The following is a 5,968-nucleotide window of genomic DNA, read 5'->3' on the forward strand; positions in this document are numbered from 1 at the left end:
TTCATATTTTAAGCTCGAAAGTTTACAGAATATAGAAACTAACAGTTTCTATATGATGTAACACTGATATCATGAAGAGATTAATGATTTCAGATAAGAATAGTTATGAAAATATCTTCAGAAAAATGGAGGATATTTATAATGAAAGATACGATGATATCTTGGAATTTCTAATATCGATGGATGATGAAGAAGATTTATCCGTAAGGGTTTAGATTCGGAAGCAAGGTATTCGCTAAAGATTTCATCAGAAACAGAATCATTTAGATTCTTTGAAGTCAAACTTATTCTTTGTGATTTGTCCACGGCTTCCTTCATAGTTTTGCATGATCCGCTTTTCGGTACTAAATTTTCTATTGAGTATTTCCAATACTCCATTCTTTATCATCAAATTTTCGACAGTTAAGGTCGTGTACAGTTTGTGCTGCTGTATTCAGCTTTTTCAGAATTTGTGGTATTGATTTGTAGACTGGGTGCTGTTCAAAATTTCAGAATTGAAGATCATGATTTTAAGAGGTACATGATATATATATATATATATATATATATATATATATATATATATATATATATATATATATATATATATATACACACACACACACATATAACTGTTGTTGTAAAATTATTGCGAGATTCGAAATACTGATTGCTGATTCTCGGTCATTGGTATGGCAATTATCGTTACATAACGCGGATGAGTATATGATAGGGTATTAATGAATAAATATAGTGATTTATCGAAGTGACTTTCGCCAAAGAGTAGTGAAGTTGCTGGTACATTTACTGTTAATGGGGTGGGATATAAACAGTTCTCCGGTAACGATGATAAAAAGTAAACTTATATATCAAGGTTATGATAAGGCTAATCCGAATGAAAGTCGAAGTTGACTTGCTGGAGCTGTGACCAAATTGGCTAATTTGGAAAGAGATTGCAAAGTTATTTCCGGTAATAATAACGCTAAAGGAATTAGCACAGCTATGTGTTAAACGTTTACTCAGTTTCCGAGAGTTTTTAAGGTGCATAACTATATGCATAAATCTTTCTTCTCGTAGATGAAGTGTGGTTGGTTCATCTTCTTTATTGAGGTGTTTTCAAGAATCACAAAAGGTTTGAACGCAGATTGTAATCCTCAAGATACAAATGAGGTTTAAGATGAAATCAAGTGGCAAACTTGAAGAATTATTTTAGTTTCATATGTTATAATCAATATTTTAATTCATTTTAATTGTCCAACATTATTAGTCCACAGTCGATAGTCCACAGTTGACAGTCCAATAATTCATATATAGTTTAATATATAATATTCGAATTAATTAATACATATCGTGACCCGTGTACATGTCTCAGACTCGATCACAACTCAAATTATATATATTATTATAGAATCAACCTCAACCCTGTATAGAGAACTCGATCATTACTGCATATAGAGTGTCTATGGTTATTCCAAATAATATATATAGATGCGTCGATATGATATGTCAAAACCTTGTATACGTGTCCCGATATTTAAAGTGCGTAAAATAAATAACAGAAATTAAATGACGATAAATAAAGTGCGTAAAGTAAATAACAGAAATTAAATGATGATAAATAAAATTGCGAGAATTAAAATTGCGATAATTAAATTGCGATAAACAAATTGCGATAATTAAAATGTAATACGGAATTAACAGTTAGCTAGGAACAGTTAGCTAGGACTTCGTTAGCGTGGATTCTTAACAAAATTTCTCATAGTTAATTTGTTTGTTTCTAACAAATTTTATCTTGTCCAATGTTTTCTTCATTATGCCACTTGTTGGACTCTGATAGATCAAAATCTAAATATGAAATTGAATGAAAATGGTTATTTCATGGTGAACGGATTTGTATATCGGTGGATGTAAGTAGGATAGTAAATGACTATTGAATCTGATTCGAAGAATGTACAATGTAATTTATTAATGTGAAATCTGAATATTCCTCGGGTATTACCTACCCGTTAAAATATTTTCACCATTAACAGTTTGTACAAAAGAATTTTTAATTATAATCTTTATGAAAATATACTTACATATATATTTTCTTCAGATGTAATCATGGATTTAATGAGTTAATATGATATTAATCTCATTTGATTTACCGTTAGAATTAGAATGAATAATCTCCAAAACTTTAGAGATTACTTAATCGCCATGTCGAACGGGGATAAATGATGTAGAACATCATGTAGAACGATGATTATGCTTGAGGTACAGAATGAGATGTTTAATCATGGATTGTTGATGATGCTGGTGCTATTGTTGATGGTACTATTGGTACCGGTGATGTTGCTGAAGCTGGTAAATTTTGCACCATATTCTCCAAATTTATTAATCGAGTGCGAAGCTCGTTGACTTCTTCCATTACTCCAAGATGATTGTCGGTCAGAACGAACGGATGAATAAGGTTTAAAATTCGTGATATTATATAATCATTGCGAGATATTCTGGAAATGAGAGAGAAAATGGTGTCTCGAACAGGTTCGCCGGTAAGTGCTTCAGGTTCATCGTCAAGAGGGTAATTTGGTTGGTGGAAAGGATCGCCTTCTTCGCATCTCCCTTGATTAAGTCGACTACGAACCCATCAGATGAATTTGGGGATGGATGATTGGTTGATTCATTCTGGTGATGCTGCTTTCGGAGCTTAGGTGAAACTCCATATCGGAATAGCTGTCGGAATCCGAGGAATTCGAGCTGGTTGAGGGATTCATCTCGTACGATCAGATGAAGGATTTTCGTTAAGAAATAGATTATAGAATGTAGATTAGTACCCTGTAATACATAATTACATATGCATATATAATACTAAAATCCCATAAGTTACGGAGGAATCTACGAAAACTGTAAGAAAAAGTCTACAGTAATAGATACGCTAAGATATGAATTATCAGATACGCTAAGATATGAATTTTTTTGTCTATACACTATCGATGTACTAAATGCAGTAAGACGTGTCTAGACTAAGAATGATAAGCAAGTGATTCTCTAAGAATGATAAGCAAGTAATTTTCGACACGAAATAATAAGCAAAACTTTTGACATGCAGACACGGTCAAAGTCCAGACTCACTAATGCATCCTAATGACTTATCAGTTAGACACACTAATGCAGACCTGGTTCGCTAAGACCACCGCTCTGATACCAACTGTAGAGACCCGTCCTAATCTATCCGGACGAAGTCCATATCGATTATAAACGATTCACAACAGTTGATTACATCGCGAGGTACTTGACCTCTATATGATACATTTTACAAACATTGCATTCGTTTTTGAAAAGACAATCTTTCATTACATCGAAAGTTGATGACATGCATACCATTTTATAATATATCTAACTATAATTGACTTAATAATAATCTTGATGAACTAAACGACTCGAATGCAACGTCTTTTGAAATATGTCATGAATGAATCCAAGTAATATCTTTAAAATGAGCAATTGCACAGCGGAAGACTTCTTTCATACCTGAGAATAAACATGCTTTAAAGTGTCAACCAAAAGGTTGGTGAGTTCATTAGTTTAATATAAATAATCATTTCCATCATTCTAATAGACCACAAGAGTTCATATTTCCATTTCTCATAAACATACGTCCCATGCATAGAGACAAAAATAATCATTCATATGGATTGAACACCTGGTAACCGACATTCACAATATGCATATAAGAATATCCCCATCATTCCGGGATCCTCCTTCGTACATGATATAAATTTCGAAGTACTAAAGCATCCGGTACTTTGGATGGGGCTTGTTGGGCCCGATAGATCTATCTTTAGAGTTCACGTCAATTAGGGTGTCTGTTCCCTAATTCTTAGATTACCAGACTTAATAAAAAGGGCATATTCGATTTCGATAATTCAACCATAGAATGTAGTTTCGATTACTTGTGTCTATTTCGTCAAACATTTATAAAAGCAACACATGTATTCTCAGTCCCAAAAATATATATTGCAAAATCATTTAAAAAAGGAGCAAATGAAACTCACCTAATATATTTTGTAGTAAAAATACATATAACGACATTGAACAAGTATAGGGTTGGCCTCGGATTCACGAACCTATATCATTTATGTATATATTAACACACATAATAGCAATCGAACAAATTTATATATATAAGAATTTATTAGTTATATCATTTTTATATTAATAACCGATATGTTTCATATATATTTATTTTATATATAAAATTATTAATTTTGTTATGTTATATGTATTTAATAAATTTTTTGTATATATATGTATATATATCTTTTATTTGATAATATTATATTAATACTAAAATAATATTAGGAATGATAATAATAACGATAATAGAGTTAAAAATGATACTTTTAATATTAATGATAAATGATAACTTTAATAAAAATAATACTTTTAATAAAAATGATAATTTTAATAATAGTGTATGCTAATAAAAAAAATATGATTTTACTAATAATAGTAATGATACTTTTATTTATATTAATAATTCTGATGATAATAATTCTACTAATAATAATACTAATACTTATGATAATAATAATAATAATAATAATAATAATAATAATAATAATAATAATAATAATAATAATAATAATAATAATAATATGAATAAAAGAAGACTATCTTTAAAGAATGAGTTTTCTAAAAAAAAAATTTGATAGAGACCAGGCTCGAACCCACAACCTCTCACTCCACTGTTAATACCTCAAACCACTTATCCATTTCTATCTTTCTTATATAACCTGAACCCATCTATATTTTAACCCATTCGCTTCAGCCCAACAGAAAACCGATCCAAACTATTTAACCCCAAATTCGAATTGAATCATGGCTCAGCAAACAAGTTTTCGGCCCATGCTTTCAATACAGCCCAGACAGTTTCTGTTGATAATTTTTAAAAAAAAAATTTGTAGTGGCCTGGGTTCGAACTTGAGTCCCTTAGATTGTAGATGAGAATGTTAACCAATGGGCTACTTCGATTTTTCTGTTATGTAGTATGTTTATAACTTTAAAACCCATGATTTTATTTATAATAATATACTAACAATAATACGGATACAGATAAAATTCATACTGAAAATAATAATTTTTATACCTAGTACAGAACCGTGTGGGATTTTAGGGTTCGACAGGAGGAATAGAAAAACTCGATCCTTCATCATCCTATCATCACACGGACATTATCATTATCGCATAAACTCATAATCATAACCATTATCCAATTCATTCTATATCGGTTATTATAATTATCATTATCATCGATTTAACCATCTCTCTTCATACAGTTCATCACCATTGTTTAGTATCACCATTTTTTTCATCGTCATTAACAAGTCACAGTTTATCTTCTTCCATATGCACGAACCAAAATAGTAACATACAATAGTTGGGTCTCGGCCCAAATGAGTAATCCATTTATTAATGGAAGGAAGCCCAACAAAAAAACTTAACAAGTCCCAAAACTGTTAACCGATAGGAAAAAAAAATAAATCTTGTTTTCTCCTTAATCATCGGTCGATTGTGATGGTTATACTTTTTATTTAATAAGATGTATGGCAGACATATAGTGATGGATTGAAAAATAAAGTTGTCTCCCATTAAGGCTTCTATTTCTTTATAGCAACCGATGATGGGTGTTTTAGTTTAATCGATCAGGAAGAAAAAACAGGCTGTTCATTATCCTCTTTAATCATACATAACCCTTCATCATCAATCCTAGAGAGAAGGAAAAAAATGAAAAGTGTAGCAGCAGCTTAGAACGAAATTAAAGGAAAAGAGAAGAAAAACTATGATGGTGTTTTGTTGGTGATTCGATGTAGCTGCAATGAAACAGAAATTAAAAAGGTTTTATATGAGGTTATCATGGAAAAGATGTGACGAGAGTTTGGGTAGTTGGTTCCTCCAGTAGCAAACAAAAATGAGTAGCAGCTTGTGGGTTTTCGAGCATAAGGGT

This window comes from Rutidosis leptorrhynchoides, chromosome 2 (assembly GCF_046630445.1).
Source record: "Rutidosis leptorrhynchoides isolate AG116_Rl617_1_P2 chromosome 2, CSIRO_AGI_Rlap_v1, whole genome shotgun sequence".
In the NCBI taxonomy this organism is placed as follows: domain Eukaryota; kingdom Viridiplantae; phylum Streptophyta; class Magnoliopsida; order Asterales; family Asteraceae; genus Rutidosis; species Rutidosis leptorrhynchoides.